Consider the following 18,342-nt stretch of genomic DNA (forward strand, 5'->3'; position numbering starts at 1 on the left):
GACCACACAAAAGTGTGAATTCAGGGGCGCCTGGGTGGCTCGGTCGGTTAAGTGTCCCATTCTTGGTTTCAGCTCAGGTCATGACTTCATGGTTTGTGAGTTTGAGCCCTGCATCAGGCTCTACGCTGACAGTGCAGAGCCTGCTTGGGATTCGCTCTCCCTCCCTCTCTGCCCTTCCCATGTGTGCGCGTGCTCTCTCGCTCAAAATAAATAAATAAAACTTAAAAAAAAAAAAAAAGAGTGTGAATTCAGGAGTGAGATTCACTGGGGGCTATTTTGCAGCTGTCTTTCCAAATAACTGATACCTAGTTTTTCTAAGGTCTTTACAGTTCACAAAGGATGCTTTCTTGCATTGTCTTATTTGATCCTTACAACTAAATTGAGATTATGGCAAGTGGTATGCTGGCAAAACAAAAAATAAATCAATAAAAAGCTCTGATTTATAGCATTTGCCGCTTACTTTCCTCGGTGTAAATACTCCCACCGTGGTTCATCTTTAGTAAGCAACACGAGATCACTGAAAGCACAGGTGAGAGGAGGGACAGTTGTCATCTGGCTCCAACACATGACTGTATGTAGTGAGGTGATGGGACTTTCTCAAAATCACACATAACCAATACTGGCAGATCTGGTACCCAACCCAGATCCAAACTGTATGCTTTGGTGATAACATCACCCTACCTCATAGTGATTTTCTTCAAACATCTGAAGGCTGCTATAGGGAAGAGGTAGCAATAGTCTAGGTTTCCCCAGAAGGCAAAGTAAGAGTCATTGTGAGTAAATTTCAGAAAGACAGATTTTGGTGTAAGAAATTCAGTATGAAAATGGATTCTGCAATAACAGAGCCACCCAAAGAGAATGAATCGCTTCATGACGTAGTGTTGTCCCTATCATAAAGTGTCTGTCAGAGGCTGGACCTTTGAAGATTTCTGAATTAGGGGAGAGGTTAAAGGTTGAACTAGGGAACCAACATCTAGGTCTTAGATTCTGATTGTAAGAATGTTCTGAACTCCAAAATCTAGAATCACTCAGTGTCCTTTTAAGACCAAAGAGGGCAAGGAAAAAGAAGAGAAAAGAAGGGAAGGAAAAGAGAAGATGAATGTTAAATCCTGGGAGGAGCTTGGCCACAAGAGACATGACAGTCCTAGTGAGAGAAGTCTCCTGAATACATTCAGGTTGGAAAATGGGTCTTCAGTAAGGTAGCTCTGGTCCAAGTGACAGAGACATATGACTCATGACATGGAAGCACAACTTTTATTGTATTCAACTCAAATGACAGAGATAGCCCAAGACCTTGTGTTTGAAATGTTAGAATGTTCTTTGTGTGGCAGAATGCAACTGTTGATATTGCCCAGCTCTTTAGATAATGTTTGCTTTCTAACTGGGCTTCTTTAATTTTTCGCAGAAGGAAACTTGCTGAGGATTTAGCATTTAGTTGCTGGCTCAACCAGAACCCACTGCTCCCGCCTCTGGCTGTGCTGCCCACTTTTGCTTGGGGGTCTGGCAGTCTTGGGCACTTCCCCCTCAGCCCTGAGGGCTTCCTGAAGCAGTTAAAGATTCTAGTTGTATAATGAGAATGGCAAAACTGGAAGCTTTCCCAAAGAAACAGCTCAAAACTTGAGGAATAAATCTCGGCATTTGGGAATAAACACCTGGGATGTTTCCTGGGATGACTCAGGCGTCACCAGCCCTGCCAAGAAATTACATGGGTAATCATAAAGCCTGGGAGCTTCCAGGGAGCGCCCAAGACCGTTACTGAAGTAGATAACTCATCTCTGAGAGAAAGTCCTTCAGCTCAAAAACTGTACGAGTCCATGCATCTCTGGTTGTAAGGAGCTGCTATTTCTGTGTGCTAAACCCAAAGAAAGGAAGGCGAGTTGACCAAGCAAAGCCTGGTTCCCGCTCCTTCAGCAGGCAGCTCTCCCAAGTGGGACCACCCCCCATCAGAGACTTTCAAGGGCGCTTTCACATGGAGGTTCCCAGGTTTCCACAGAGTGATATGCTCCTCCAAGTCCAGTGGGTCCATCACCCATATGTAGAAGGGTCTGGAATGTCTGGACAGGATGTGAAATAAGAAGCAATGATGGGAGGTTGGGGAAGCAATGATGGTCCCCAAGCCACTTCCCTGGAGACACTCTGAAAAACCTTTAGACAATAAGGAACCATCATCAAAGTACAGACAAACCGGTACCAGCCTTAAAAACCAGAGGAACCCTTTCCTCAGGCTCAGAGTGCTCTCAGCTATTTTTGTTTTGCTCCTGCACAGAAATAGGTCTAAAAACTTCAGTGAAACAGGGCATCAGGTATTAAAGTAGAGCTTCTCATTCCCATCTCCTCACTCAGTAAATGGTAGGACTTGGGCATCCAGCCTGATCATGGGACTGTGGGACCCCTGGGCCTGGGGCCTGAAGCCAGCTCAGGGCTCAGGTATTGGGGCTGCTTCATGACACCCAGCTTCCCTTCTCTCTCTACTTCCCTTCTCCACTCTACCCCTCACCAACTTCAAATCACTAGCATCACACACTTTAGTGAACTTAAAGATCATGCTAGTTTGAGCACCTGATGTTACAGAAAAAGCCCAGAGATGAGGAGCAGAGATGCTGACTTTTGAAGGACACTCAACTAGTTATAGAAGAGTAGCTCATTAGCCAGTTTATACCACTAACCTTTTCAGTACATGACCCTCTTCCCCACTTCTCTCTTTCCCAAACAAGGTATGGTAGCCAGCCTCCAAGATGGCAGTCACACCCTGGCATAGCCCTTCTCCCATCACATCAGGGGAGGTCTGTATGACCAATAGAATATAGCAGATGGAATGGGATGTCACTTCTGAGATTAGGTTATAAGAACTGTGGCTTTTGCCTTGGGCTCTCTCTCTCTCTCATTCCCTCTCTCTTTTACTTAGATCATTTACTCTGGGGGAAGCCAATTGCCACATCATGAAGACAGGCAGGCTATGACAGGCTCACATGGTGAGGGACTGAAGTCTCTGGCCAACAACCAGTGAGGAACTAAGGCCTACATGACGGAGGTCCCAAGCAGATCCTTCCCCAGTTGAGCCCTCAGATAGCTGCAGCCCTAGCCAGCAGCTTAATTGCAACCTCATGAGGGACCATGAATCGGAAACACCATCTGAGCTACTCCTGGATTCCTAATTCACAGAAACTGTGAGATGATAAATGTCTGTTGTTTTAAGCTGCTAAATTTAAGAGTATTTTGTTATATAGGAGTAGATTAAAACCACTAGAGTTTTTTCCTGGCTGTTTTTTTCCCATTTGGAGAGGGGGAGGGGGAGGGGAAGGCAAATCCTAGTTTACCAGTCAATAAGACCTTGTCCTACACTATTTTAAGAGATGAAACTGTGGCAAATCAGGGAAAAAAAAAAAAAAGGAAGCTTCCCTAGAGGCCTGGGGCAAGAGCCTCATTAGCACAGGATTAAGTGTCTTTCCAGGACTAAGTGAAAGAATTCTAGTTGCTGGGCTGCTAGCATGCACCAGATCCCTTTATAGAAGCTGTGAGCATGTGTGGCTCATGCAAGTGGTAACCACATAAGATGCATAATGTATAGACCTTACAAAGCTTTAGAAATGGAGTTAGTCTTTGGCGGCTATTTTGTGACTGAAGGGTACTCCCTTAAGTTAAAGGCGATTTCCTGTGATTCTGGCTTCTCTGTTGGGATGGAATTTCTGTGTGGTGTTTTAAGAGGCTTCGGCAAAGGCAGAGCCTAAACTCAATTCATCCTCCCCACCCCTATTCACTCCCCACACGCCCCCTATTCACACCCCTGTCTGCCGAATGTACACAACTAAGAGAAGAAGCTCTTTGAAAGGTGCCTGAGCAAAAAGTGCTCCTTCGGACAGACTTTCTTGTTGGAAGGTCCAAAACTGTAAGGTCCTTATGCAAGAGGCTCTAGCCTACGCACTCTACCCTATATGCTCAAAAGTGAGCTCTGTCTTGTTTTCTATCCAGAAAACCTATAGCTGGAAGCATAACGGGCTTTCCTGTGCCCAGAATTTGTTTCCTAAAATATAGCTAAACTAGGTTAATGCCTTTTTTTTTCCTTATCTTTTTTCTTTTTCTTTCTCTCTTTTTTTCCCCCCCTTGAAATGTAGATTCAGAGCCTCTGGGAAACTTTCTAGCTTCTTATTTTAAAGATACAACAAGAATACAGCTGTTAACTTCGTTTCAGGAAGCATTTCAAGCAGGCAAGCCAGAGAGGTGGGCCTGACCAGCTCTCCCAGGTCAGTCAGAGACAATGAGAGCTGGCACAGAGCCTGTGCAATGCCATGGTGTCTTACTGTACATAATAATGCCAAGTTCATTTGGTGCAGCTGGGGGAGGGCTGGAGGCATTTTCAGAACTATTGTTTCTGAGCCAACAACCTTGTCTCTCCAGCTGTTCCATAGTCTCTTAAAGGAGACCAGGAAGTAGAAGAAAATGAAGAAGTTGGAGCCAGAAGTCAGTTTCGGCCAACAGGAACAATGGGTACAATTGTGCCTCTCACACAGCGGCAACTGGTCTCAAGGAGGATTAAATGAAATTATGTCCATGCTGTTACCATCAGGACAGTCTCACCATGGGAACTTCCGGATGTACTTTTTCAGAATCTTAGGGTTCTGGGAAGACCATTCTAGTCAAAGAGAGATTCTATAAGAAAGTCAGAGAGTGGCCAGTTCTTGGGTGACCTCTAGAAGCAAGAGAAAATGCAAATATGTGCTTTCTTCAAAATGAAGGCAGGGGAATTGATGCTGTTGAAAGGGTTTTTGTGCCCCCCTTTCTTCTGTTTAGAGTCGCTTTCTCTCTTCAACATGGCGTCTGTGTTCCATTTCTCACAACCTGCTACATTTATAGATCAAAAGACCAGTTGCCAAAAACTCAGTGACCCAACTCTCTTACCTCTGCTGATGACTCTCAAATGTCTATCTCCAGCCCTGACCCCATTCCCAGGTACCTGCTGGAAATCACTAGCTAGATGTCCATCCTACCTTAAGTTCAATTTTTCAAAAGGACATCTTTCTCTCAAAATGGTTCCAACTCCCATTGTTAGCTAGTAAATAAGGGATACATTTTTTTTAATCTATTAAAAAAATTTAATAGATTTATTAAAAAAATTTAATAAAAATTTTATCTATTAAAAAAAATTTAATTTAATAGATAGATTTTTTTATCTATTAAAAAAATTTAATAGCCACTGGGTGGCTCAGTTGGTTAAGCGTCTGACTTCGGCTTAGGTCATGATCTCGCCATTCTGAGTTCAAGCCTTGCATCCCTCTCTGTGCTGACAGCTCAGAGCCTGGAGCCTGTTTCAGATTCTGTGTCTCCCTCTCTGTCTCTCTAAAAAATAAACAAACATTAATTTTTTTTTTAATTTTGGGGTGCATAGGTGGCTCAATTTGTTAAGCGACCGACTCCTGATTTTAACTCAGATCATGAACTCATGGTTTGTGAGTTCTGGCCCTGCGTCAGGCTCTGCACTGACAGTGTGGAACCTGCTTGGGATTCTCTCTCTCCTTCTCTCTACACCTCCCCTACTCACACACACACACTCTCTCTCTCTCTCTCAAAAATAAATAAATAAACTTAAAAAAACATTTTTTTTACACTTTACTCTCTTTCGTTCCCTGTTCCAAACTGCTCCCCACACCTGGTACATGTTCTTTAAAATGTCTTTTGAAGTCCTCTTATTCTTTCCAGATCTTCGCATGCTATCCCACTGCAAGTCTTCCTTCTCTGACATCTGGATTCCTGTCCCTGCTTCTCATCACCTCTTCACTTCCAATGCTCTCTCTCCCATTTATTTGAACACAATGTGACCTTTGTATCAGTCAAGATAGGCTAGGCTACACTGCAGTAACAAATGATTCCAAAATCTCACGATAAAGGCTTAGGTCTTATTTACATTATAGATCCATCATGGACTTGTTCTGGCACTGCTCCCAGTTGTTGTCATCCTGGGACTTAAGTGAATGGAACATTCCCTGTTTGGGACTCTGTTGTTTTCAGGGCAAAGGGAAAAGAGAGCACAGTGAACCGTGCTATGATGGTCAAAGCTTTTGCCTAGAAACGACATACATCCCTTTTACATTTCATTGGCAAAAGCATCACACAAATCTGATGTCATCTAGGTAGGGAGGTATAATCCTTTCACAGGGAAAGGACAAATGATCGTGACCACCACTGCAGTCTTCTGTGGTACTCATTCCTGTACCTGAGCTTTCCTCTTCTCTCCAGGACCCAAATCTCATGTGTTGGAACCTCAGCCATCTCACTGTCCTGCTTATTCTCTCTGGCTAAGAGGGATTTCTCTTTTCCATGACCTTTTATAGACTTTATCATCAACAGCTCCCATACTGGATTGGTTTTAGGTGTCTATCTGCCCATGGCCCTTTAGGTGGTCTTGTGATCCCCTACTCCTGGCCACAGCTGACTGGATCTTCAGGGATGGCAAGTGACAGAAGGATAGTCAAAATATAGGCTCACAGAGGCCTAGGGGCTGGACCAATCTAATACAGAAAGAACTACCAAACAAGAAGGAATATACCACTTGAGGGGGTAGTTAAGGCTGAAAGGATGCCTCAAGGTAGAGTCAGAGCAGCTGGAAGCTCTGGCTGAGTAAGCTGAGGTTAGGAGAGAGCTGAAGCCACAGGAACAGAGGAGGTGGCCTTAGAGAGAGGAGCAGACACACACAGCAGGGACACCACGAGAGAGGGCGGGGCCTGCTGAGAGAGAGGTAGAGGGGACTTGCCATGCCTCACCTCTATCTTACTTCCAGTGCCACACACATGGAGTCTTACAATAAGTCCCTATTTTCTTGAGACGGTTTGAGGGGTCTCTGTTTTTAGTATCAGCAAATCCTAAATAAAGTCACCTCGAGCTTGGAGAAATATCGACCGTCAACTTGTTTCACATGAATTCAGTTTGACCTGCCCATTTAGACATCAGGCCCCTAAAGCAAGGCATGCATTTGTGTTCTCCATGAGCCTAACATGCAGCGTAGGCTTCCGTACACATTCTGGAAATGGCTTGCCATCCACGTCCACATGCCTTTGCCTCATTGTCATCATCGTCATCTTCTTTATGGCCAACTCTAGAAAATCAACCCAAGGCTTTACTGCTGAACAAATCAGAAAGGAAATATGCATTTCCTCCCCCAGGAGACAGTCTCTGTGCCCACCGAGCACAAATTTCTGGGATCTTCATAGTCAACACGCTGTGGACAGTGGGCACAGAGTGGATTTTTCAGAACTGCTGGAGCCCTGTCTCCAAGCCTCTCATTCATTGCCACCCCCCTGGGTAAATTGCTGGGTCTCAGATTCAGCCTCTTGAAAATGGGGTTAACATCTGGTTATGGTGAGAGAAAATAATAAAAGTATAGAACTATTGGCAGAATAAGAAATCAGCAGAATAAGAAATGCTTAGTAGCAGCAAGTCCTCACCCTGCTTAACAAAATGCCCCATGTGCTCAAATCAGCCTGATATGAGATGTGTAAAGTGAGTGGATGGGAGGAGCCAGCTGCTGGCCACTTGGGCCACTGGTCTGCTTCCACAGAGCCTTCAGATAGCCTTTGTCTCTCTTCCCCCATCCCTTCGGCCTTCTAAGCTCCCACGTGGATGTCAAAGTTTGGGGAACAGGGGCAGCCGAGACCACATACAGTTTTTTCATGTGTGTGTTTGTGCATACCCAAGAATTGTTCAACCCAGACAGTCTTTAGTTGGGGTCTGAAGAGACTGCACTACTTTTCCCACCCATCTAGACATTGATTTTCTGCCAAGAAAAGGAAAAAAATAGATTATAGAGATAGATGAAAGATAGATAGATTCACGGACAGACCTCTCCAGTTAACAGCAGCCTTTCATTCCTGGGAAGTGTCTGTGTTTAACATGATTCCCAGGAGGTGAGCAGAAAAGGCTTTTCCTATGAAGGAGTTGGCCCCACTCACTATGCCCCTGGTTGTCTGCAGGTGGAAAGACCACCTGGGTTTCGCTGTTCAGAAGAATGGTCAAGAGAAACTTCAGCTGTTCTCATTCTTCATATCCCAATGCGAGACAGCAGGGAAATCATTTGAGACCAGTGGCTATCCCCAAACTCCCCTGCTAGTTGGCACTTAAGGGACCTTATATTAGTTTGCTTGGGCTGTCCTAACAAAGGAGCACAGACTGTGTGGCTTAAACAACAGAAACGTGTTGTGTCACAGTTCTGGAAGCTAGAAGTTCCATAAAGGGCTGTCAGCAGGGTCGGTTCCTTCCGAGGGCTGTGAGGGGTAATCCATCCCATGTCCCTCCTCTCGCTTCTGGTGGTTTGCTGGTGATCTTTGGCACCCGTGGCTTGTAGAAGCATCACCCCGTCTCTGCCTTGGTGTTCTCCCTGTGTGCTTGTCTGTCTCCAAATTTCCCCTTTTTATAAGGACACAAAACTTGTTGGATTAGGATTTACTTTAATGACTTCATTTTAACGTGATGACCTCTGTTAAGACTCTATCTCCAAATAAGGCCACATTCTGAGATAGCGGGATTTAAGACTTCAACATATTTGTGTGTGTGTGTGTGTGTGTGTGTGCGCGCGTGTGCACATGCCGGGTTCACAATTTAACTCACACAAGGCCTCATCTCATCTGACCCAACATGGGAGGTGTGCACTCACCCTACCAGACCTGAGTTTATAAGCAGACACACTGACTTTCTCCCTTTGAGTCTTGACCTCATGGACTTAGCCAGAGGCTGGGGCAACAGACTGATTAAAGCCCGCACTGCTTGAAAAGCCCAATGCAGGGAGGTTCCTTCCATTAAAGCACCTCCGATCATTTTTGTGATTTTTCCAAGTTGGTGCATGTTCTCAGCTTTTCCCTCTTATTCTAACTCTTTATACGTCTTTGGGAAGGGTGGGGAGGAGCGCCTGAAGGCTGGCGGCCTCCCTGGACTTCGTGTGACTCTCTACAGCAGGACTCTCACCAGGCGGCCACTAAGGGAAGGTAGCAGGAGCTCAAGAAGCTTTGGGCTGTGAAGCTGTCATTCACGGAGGTGGAAACTCTGAGGTCAGGCCTAGCTCTGGTGTGGGAGTTAGGAGACAGAGGAGGTGCAGGGGCGAGGGAAGGACCAGGAGACCAAGGAGGGGACAAAAGAGATTTGTTATTATTATAGGCTTTTCTGCAAGCTAGGTAATATGTGAGTTGTGCAGATAAATGTTCTCTTCATTAGGCTGAAAGGAAATTGTGTGTAGTCGTTGGGATTGTGTTTGACTTTGTGTAACAGAAAATCTGAAAATAATAGAGGCTTTATTTATTTGATTGACCTTTATTTCTCCCTTACATAAAAGAAGCCTGGAGGTAGGCGATCCAGGGCTGATATGGTGTATGACAGTCTCATGGTCATCAGGGAACAAAGCTCTACTTAATATACTGTTTGCCAACTTTAGCCGTGTCTCCTCATGGTCCCTGATGGCTGCTCAGCTGCCAGCTATCACCTCGAGATACCAGGTAGCAGAAAAATGGTCTCAGAGACCCCATACGTTACTTCTGCCTACATCTTATTGGGCAGGTGGCCATGTAATCCTTTCTCTGGGTAATTATGTACCTAGTAAAACCTGGGGATTTGTTATTAAGAAAAGAAGAAAGAATGTTGAGGGCAAACAGTGGTCTCCACCACCACACTATCTATGAAGGAAAGAAGTTCCTATCTAAATTCCCAAGTTCATCCTCAGCAAGAGAATGTTTCTGAAGCATAAATTCTTTGTCCCGGAGGATCTCATGTCCTCCTGGATCTGAACCATCCCTCAGATCTCAGCTTCAGCCTCAGTGCCCCAGAAATCTCCTGGGTCCCGTAGCCTGCATTAGCCTCCCTGTCTTATGCTCTCATTGCACCTTGGGCTTCTTCTTTAAAGCACTCGGCACCCTTGTCGTCATTATCGGATTGATCTCAAGTTATTTGTGTACAGAGTGATTTCCTTGTAAACTGGACAGTAAGCTTCATGAGGGCAGAGACTCTGCCTTGTTCACCATTATCTCCATAGTTGATGGAGGAGAGGAAAAACTTCCCTCTACCCTTTTAGGTTCTGTGGCTGGACCTAAGAATTAAACTGACATAAAACAGATTAACAAGAGAAGAGCCTACAAATTTTATTTCATATTTTTACATGTACACAGGAGTTTTCAAAAGGAAAATGAGGACCTCAAAAAGCTGTTAGGCCCCAGTACACTGTGGGGATGTGATAAGATAAAGGGGCTTGGGTCAGGGGCAGTATATTGTGGGCCGGTGACTAGAAAATGTATGGGGGAAACCAATAAAAGTTAAGTGTTATCTTAGCGGGTTTGTTTGTATGGGTTCTTTTTGGCATCTTCTTCCAGTCTCTGGTGAGACAGGGGTGAAAGTCACCTTTCTCAGAGAAATTTTATGACCTGCTTTAGGTTAAAAAAAAAAAAGAAAGAAAGAAAAAAGAGGGGGATGGGGAGTCAGAGAGCCCTTCCTGCATCTGCTGTTACTCAAGTGACTTCAGTTCAAAATAATCACTAAAAGTGGCATATTTTGGGGTGGCACCTTCTGAACCCCTCCAGAGAACTTTGATAAATATTCATTAGCTGACTAACCGTGAGTGATTAGAATACTAGAGAGGCTCCAGATTCAAGGCCATTTCCAATGAGACTTTTCTTTAACTGACTTCCCTGGCTGAGACGGGGCAAACCTGGATTCTCATACACCTGCCAGGATTTGTGCGGCTGGAGTGCCCATGCTGATGTCTGGGAGGGATGTGGGTTGGGGCTTTCAGACCAGCCTCTTGGAGGAGGACTCCCATGATAAACTCCACTTTACAAAAGCAGCTCCATCCAGAAGCACACCCAGGAGCAGGAGCAGAGGGGAACAGGAACTGTAGCAGTGTGGGTGAGTTTTAGATCGGAAAATGCAACTGGCCGCCCAATGTTTTGGGAAGAAAAGTAGGTCACCATCCTGCGCTCAGTCCAATGGCATCCCCAGGGCCTAAAGGGAGAGAGTTGTGTGATCATAGATTGTGGGCAAATTTGGTCATGCTCAACTTTATGAAAACTACCTGCCCCCACACCCTGTCATTCTCCAGGCTCCTTAAAAATCAAGGAAAGATCAGTCCAGGCTGTTCAGCTTTTAAGTCTTGGTTACAGAATCCTTCCGAGTCCAGCTTTTTTTTTTTTTTTTTTTTTTAACATTTTTATTCGTTTTTGAGAGAGAGACAGAGAGAGGGAGAGAGCACAAGTGGGGGAGGGGCAGAGAGAGAGAGAGAGAGAGAGACAGAGGGAGACACAGAATTTGAAGCAAGCTCCAGGCTCCCAGCTGTCAGCACAGAGCTCTACACGGGGCTTGAACTCACAAACGTCACAAAACTTGAGATCGTGACCTGAGCTGAAGTCTCACACTCAACTGACTGAGCCACCCAGGCACGCCTCCTGTGACCAGCTTTTAAAGAAAAAGCTTTTAAGCACCTTCCAAACCAAAAGGCAGAACCCAGAATCCAGAATGGCTTCCAAACCCTCCATTTTTAACTTATCTAATGAAAGAAGGAGCATTCTGTTCTCTAGCATAGGGTCCTGGGGTTTTAAAAGAGAAAACAAGTTTGGGGGAGCTCTTGGTGGGGGGGCGGGGGGTGGGGCAGAGAAGTCTTACGTGCATCTCTGTTATGAGGCCAATGAGAAGCTCTGTGGACGGGGCTCCCTCCGACGCCCCAGCCCAGGGAAGGAGAGGAGACCAAGATTGAGAAATGAAAACTCCTCCAATTTGGCAAACAAAACCTCACCCCCTGCGTCGTGCCCTTCCACGTTCGGCACTTTGATATTAGTCATAACAATCCGGTCATACAGTAACCACTTCTCCTTTTGACTGAGAAGCTGAAAGTGATACTCACCCGGGGTGTGATTTGGGGATTTTCTGGGGCAGGACTGTTGAGGACATGCTGGAGTTGTCCCCTCCTGGTTTGCAAGAGCTGATTATTAAATATTCGAAAATGTTGTGAGTCTGCTGTTAAACCACCGGTAAGTTGAAATCTGCCGTGGTGGGAGTGTTTACACCGTGGAAACTGGCAAATAGTACAGATTCGGATTTTTGTTTTTCTTTTCTTTTCTTTTTTTTTTTTTTTTTTTTTTTTTCCAGAGAGCTAGCTGGTTTACCAGCACACACTGCATTGCTCGCATTACTCCTGAGGCAGAAGGAGTTCTGGGAGGGCTGGAGGAAGTGGTGGGAGGAGACCAAGGAGTGAGCGGAGTGACGGTGTTCCGGTGTTTCCCCGGACATCTGTGTGACGTCATCCTTCTCCATTCATCCTGCATTCTCTTGGAGTCGGTGCTTTCTCCGTGGGAACACCGATGGATTCCACTACCGCTTCTTCAGGGAACTTGAACAAGTTTACTTTCACTCGCCCCTGCGCTCAAGGGCTCCAAGAGCACAGCTTCCAAGAGCACCAGGCCCATTTTTCTCGCAGAAAGAGGAGAAAAGGAAAAGCTGGAGAGGCGCCTTTAATGGCGACAAGTCAACGGAAAAGTAGATATGGTCATCCTGATAATCAAAGGTTGGCTTCCTTCGCATCCTCTGATAAAATCGGAAAGCCAAGTGTGCCAGTGATGGCCACAGGCGGTATTATGGAAGTGGATCCCTCTGCTTCAGATTCCATTTTCAGAAGTCACAAAAGGTTGAAAACGAAATATTTTCATGAAAAGGATAATAAATGAGACCAGGATTGATATAGAGAAAGATTCTTAAATTTTACTGCACTGGCCGGCCTAGGGAAGAGAATGCGTGCAAAAAACACAGATTTCCAGGACTTTCTTTGAAAATTTTGGATTCTGGAGGCCTATAGAGGAGACCAAAAATCAGCCTTTTTAAAATTAATTAATTAATTAATTTTTATTTGTTTTTAATGTTTATTTTTGAGAGAGAGGGAGAGAGAGAGAGAGAGAGAGAGACAGCGTGTGAGCAGGGGAAGGGCAGAGAAAGACGGAGACACAGAATCCACAGCTGAGCTGTCAGCACAGAACCTGATGCTGGGCTCGAACCCACGAACTGCGAGATCATGACCCGAGCCGAAGTCAGACACTTAACCGACTGAGCCACCCAGGCACCCTGAAAATCAGCCTTTTTAAAAGCTCCATTCCCACCCATCATTCTGCCACTGCCTCAGGACCCCAGTCTGAGAAACTGGTCTAGAGAGGGTCCTCAGGAGGCATTTGTTGATGGTAGACTGGTTCCTGGATGGGCCCTCCTCAGGGCCCAGGCCCTGCTCTGCCTCAGGTGTTCAAGATTCATCCACTGGCATAAGTGGGCCCAGTACCCAGTTTAGGAGTTTACCCATCCTGATTTCACTGGGGACGGTTACTGTGGTGGAACAGTGAACACTAAGGACAAAGCACTGGATGATTTGGTTTGAGTCAGTGTGCCAGGCCTCAGCCTCCACTAGCTGCTCTCCAGCCCTGGGAGAGGCATAAAGGGGAGTGTGGGGAAGCTCTGGGAGGTGCCCTTCATCTAGAGGGAGGTCAGCCCTCCAAACTCCTGTCCACCCACACTGGCCACCCCGCCTGCAGCCACCATGCCCCAGGGCCATGCCCAGAGCAGGAAAGGCTCCCTCCCCATCCAGCCCCCTCCAGGTGTCTAGGGATGACAGTGGATTTTTGTATCTCAGCATGAGTGCAAGGACGCCCTCCCCCCATGGGCTCAGAGAACCTTCTGGGAACTATTCAAAGCTGCCAGAATCGGTTTTTCTTGCTGGAAGCACCTCTTGAGAGTTTACATTTATAAAGCCTGGCAAAATACATTCTGAAGAACCCAAATTAATTTGCAAAGATGAGGTGAAAAGGGGCCATAGCATCCCACATATGGGCTCCCTCTGGAGAGAAGCTACTTATCCACAGTGGTTCCCCCTCTGCCACCCCGGGAAGACATCCCACTCCCCATTCAGATGGCCCAGCCCTGCCAGAGGGCGTCATGGTAAGAGAAAGAAAAGAAAAAAAGAGAAAAAAGAAAAAGGAAAAATGCCAGTCTTCACCTCTGTCTATTGTACACCATGTCATCCGAGAAGAATTCTACTGCACTCCTTCCTTGACTGTGCTCTTTATATTCTGTAAGCCACTTCCTGTTTCCATTTCTGGGTCATAAGCCAAGCTTACAGTTGGTATGATTCACTCAGCCAGGAGGCCCAGCTATTATCACCCCTCAGAGATCATGGCTGCCTCTCAGGGAGGGATCAGAGGATACAACTTGGAAGGACAAGATATCGGTTCATTCTTAGGAAAACATATGAATTTTCCTAGGCTTTTTGGAATGCTTCATGCCTAGGACCAGAAGGTTGGCATGCCTGAAAAATCTGTGACTTGATTGGTTTGCATTTTTCTGCTGTACTGATGCCCAGCTCCTCAGCTCCTTGGAGAGACTTTTTGCAAAGACCTCACTGGATGCTTTGCTTTGCCAAGGGGTCAGGCCTGCCAGGCAATCTTCAGGCAGCAGCTGGTAGTCCCTGAGGAAGACATGAACAAGAAGCCATTTGAAAGCATTATCTTCTAGAAACTAAATTTCAAAACAAGGAAGAAACCACAGCTCAGATGTAAGTGGTTGTTCAGTAACCTGAGTTCACATGAAGATGGTCAAAAATAGGTTTTGCACAATTCTATCGCCTTCCCCTTATGATTGCTAAGCAGTTTACTCCTCCTGATTTAATCGGGAAGGATTATTTTGGAGGAACACTGAGTGCTAAGGACAAGACACTAGACGGTTTGGTCAAGGTCAATGTGCCAAGTCTGTATGGACTGCTATTGTGTCTTCCCAATTCCGTTCTCTGAACTTTTTTCTGTGAAAATGTAAGCTGGAACCCACCTGAGATGGCCCAGAAAATGCAGAGTGCGAATCTTTTCCCCATGCCTCTGAGTGAGCCACGCAGTCAGGGATATGTGGGGCCAGGGGAGTGGGGCAGGGCTCCTGTAAGGGTCGCCCATGTTGCAGACTTCTGAACATTACCTCTTCCTCTACAGCAGGGAAGAGAAGGGGGAGACAGAAGAACAGGGAGAGAAAGGCCCAGAAACTCAGGCCAGCCTGTGAGATAGAGATGAGGGTTGCTATCCAGAAAGCAGTCAGAAATGCTGTCCTGACTCTCCAGAGAGCTTGGTCCTGAGCTCAGGGAGATATCTCACAAGAGAAAAACAGATATTTGGAGTCTAGTCATGTAGAGAAGCATCAATGCCTTATGTAGATCTACAGAAAACAACACGAAAAATGTCTTCCTCTTCATTATTCAGGGTGTAGGGACATAGGAATTTTCATACTCTACTGGTGGGAATATAAACTGGAGAAATTTCATAGGTTGGCAACTCGGTAATGTATGTTTGAGGCAGAAACAATGCTCTGCACTCACCAAACTCTGTGTTTTCTTCCTGCACACACAGGGAAACTGCATTTCCCACCTCTGTTGAGTTAGGAGTGGTCATGTGACTGAGTTTCAGACAACTGGAATGTGGGCAGAAGAAGTGATGTGAGTCAATTTCAAGCCTGGCCCTAAAACCACCTGTGCAATTCTCCATTCTCTCTCTCCCTCTGTCCTCTCTCTCATCCTTTGTCCCCCTCTCTCATTTTCTCCTCCTTTTGCTTATCAGCTGAAATCAGAGGATCCGCTGAAGAACTCCAAGTCACTGCCAAATGGAAAGCCATCATATGAATAAATTCTGTTTCCAGAGGACTGGGTAGAGCTCCTTCCACCCCCACCAACCAGATGACCTATACTGAACTGTAATAAAAGAGAAATAAATCTTTACTGTGTTAAGCCAATGAGATCTGGGTGCTTGTTACAACCTTTAGCCTATCCTGACTGATGGGATATGAAAATCCTTAAAAATGTCCATAAGCTTTGATCTAGCAATTACATTCTTCAGAACATATCCAAAAGGAAAATATTAAGAAGAGTTACTATAGTATTGATTATAATAGTAAAAAAAAAAAAAAGTTGTCAACATTAACTTCCAATGAGATTCATTAAGTACAACTCTTCAAAGAAACTTTAGACACGTAATATCATTGAAATGTATCTATTGACATGAAAAGTGTTTATGATATGATAGTACATGAGAAAGAACAAGTAACAAAAATATGGAGGGTGTGAACACATAACCATTTATACAGGCACATATGCATAGAAAAAGTTCTGGAAATATACCACAATAACAGTGATTATTTCTGGTAATAGGATTACAGATGGCTGGCTTTTTTTTTTTTTTAATTGTCTCTTTTCTGCAGTTGTATGCTCTTTCTACAATGAGCATATGTTTCTCGAGTTGAAAAAATTTTTAAATTTTTTTTAATGTTTATTCTTGAGACAGAGACAGAGCGTGAACAGGGGAGGGGCAGAGAGATAGAGGGAGACACAGAATTCCAAACAGGCTCCAGGCTCTGAGCTGTCAGCACAGAGCCCGACACGGGGCTCAAACTCACGGACTGTGATATGACCTGAGCCGAAGTCCGACGCCCAACCAACTGAGCCACCCAGGCACCCTGAGTTGAAAAAAATTTTAAAGTAGCCTACTGGAAATGGGTAGCTCTCCTTCAAACCTGAAGGCTGGCCTTGCTCTTGCTGAGTGTAAGTGTACTGTGTGCAAGGGAAATCCAGGTCCCTTGGATGCTCTACGGGTCAGGGACTAAAGCCCCACCATTCATAAGGGTAAACATCTATTTCATCTCCATCAGTGGGAACAGCTCTCAAGCCCTTCACATGGCACTAGGCTCAGTCCACCGGAAAGACCGCCCTGGCTTTAAGGAAGGAAATGCCTTTTCATCACAAGGTTTTCCAAGATTTCCTCAGAGAGGACCCTTTTTAGATCCTAGTTTAGAGGATTTGGGAAAATTGCGGCCTCAGATCTCCTTCCCCCCTGAGAGGAGCTGGGTGATGTAGTCGGTGCCCATGCTGTGGGGAGCAGGGCAGGAAATTACACTCTAACTATAGGTCTTTATTCAGAAACCAGAAGCCTCACCACAAAATAAATTCAAGAGCCCTGAAGCCTTGGTGCCTTGACCTACAAGATCAAAGAGTCTCACGCAATCTCTCCAAGTGAACTTCGAACAAGAGGCAATGTGGCAGGTTTTTGTTTTGACCTTCCAACCACATGATCATGCCAGAATTAAGCTGTAACTCCAGCTTTTTTTCTTCTGCCAAATTATTCCCTGCCCTTTTCGGCAGACCCTCACACAGAGAGAATAAGCCACTGAGGTTTCCTGTTGAGGAAGGTTCTTTGTGTTCTGTGAGGGGACCATATATTAACACAACCCATGCATAAGTTTTATGTATAGTAAGACCAAGCTATTTTAGTTGAACTTAATGGCCTTTTGGCAAACCACACGTCCCCAAAATGAAGACATGTGAGGAAACGAAGACTTATTTTTGACATGAGATCCCGATGTACTGCATCGGGAGACGGGCTTCCCCTGGAGCAAATGAAGAGCAAAGCATAAGGACCTACAAGAAAACCTTAGTAATTCTTTTCCATTCGCCTCCATGACTCAAATCCTACCTGCCCTTCAAGGCCCAGCTGAAGAAAGGGCCCATGTAGGGCTTCTGTGGGCAAGTCAGCCCACACCAATGCCTTTCCCGTCTCAAATCCCTTTCTGGTGAAAAGGCTGGCTTGAGCATTGTAGCCTGGATGCTGTGGGCTCTAGGTGGACACCTTCTGTTCCAGTACCATCAGGTTCACATCAGTGCACAGTTTTAGGGTTTCTTGGGGTTCCCACCCACTCAGGGCCTCAACCCCTTGAAGATTCCTCTTTTCCCCAGGTGCTGGGAACCCAACAGACAGTAGCAGCTAAGCACATAGGCGTTGGAGCTAGAGTGCTGTGTGATCTTGAGCAAGTCACTAGCTTTTCTCTGAATTTTAGTTTCCTCTGTGACTGGTTCTTCGTTTGCACCCAAACTATTGAAATGCTTTGATGGCTGTGAGAGTTAAATGAGAGAATTTGTGTCATACGCTTCACACTCAAAAAAACTTAGTGTTTCTGTTTTTAAAAGTGGCCGCCAAATTCTTGGACACCTCCCAGCCAATGGTGCTCTGGGTCACCCCTCCTTGAATCTGGTCTCTGAAACTGCCTGACCAATAGAATATAGGTAAGAGATGCCACACCAGTTTCTGGCCCCAAGCCCTTAGAAACTGGCAGCCTCCACACCCTGCCTCCCTCTTGGAACCCAGACACCATACTCTGAGGAGCCTGGCCACACAGAGAGGCGTGTTCTGGCAGAAAGCCCCAGCTAAGGCATAAGCCAACAGCCAGCATAAAAGCAAAGTAGCTTTTGAGATGACTCCAGCTGCAGCCACCTTCTGACTGTAACCATGGAAATCGGAGATCAGAAGCCCTGGGCGAGAACTG

At 45.6% G+C, this 18,342-nt stretch overlaps 1 long non-coding RNA gene across 1 annotated transcript; it reads left to right on the top strand.

Annotated features, from left to right (window-relative positions):
* Positions 1–11,877: 11,877 nt before the first annotated feature.
* On the top strand, positions 11,878–15,765 carry LOC132669827 (uncharacterized). Its single transcript, XR_009606224.3, has 4 exons — positions 11,878–11,990; positions 12,109–14,548; positions 15,384–15,469; positions 15,591–15,765. It is a non-coding gene; the product is annotated as an uncharacterized LOC132669827 (long non-coding RNA).
* Positions 15,766–18,342: the final 2,577 nt, after the last annotated feature.

The sequence above is a fragment of the Panthera onca genome, chromosome B3 (genome assembly GCF_046562875.1).
Source record: "Panthera onca isolate mPanOnc1 chromosome B3, mPanOnc1 haplotype 2, whole genome shotgun sequence".
Classification (NCBI taxonomy): domain Eukaryota; kingdom Metazoa; phylum Chordata; class Mammalia; order Carnivora; family Felidae; genus Panthera; species Panthera onca.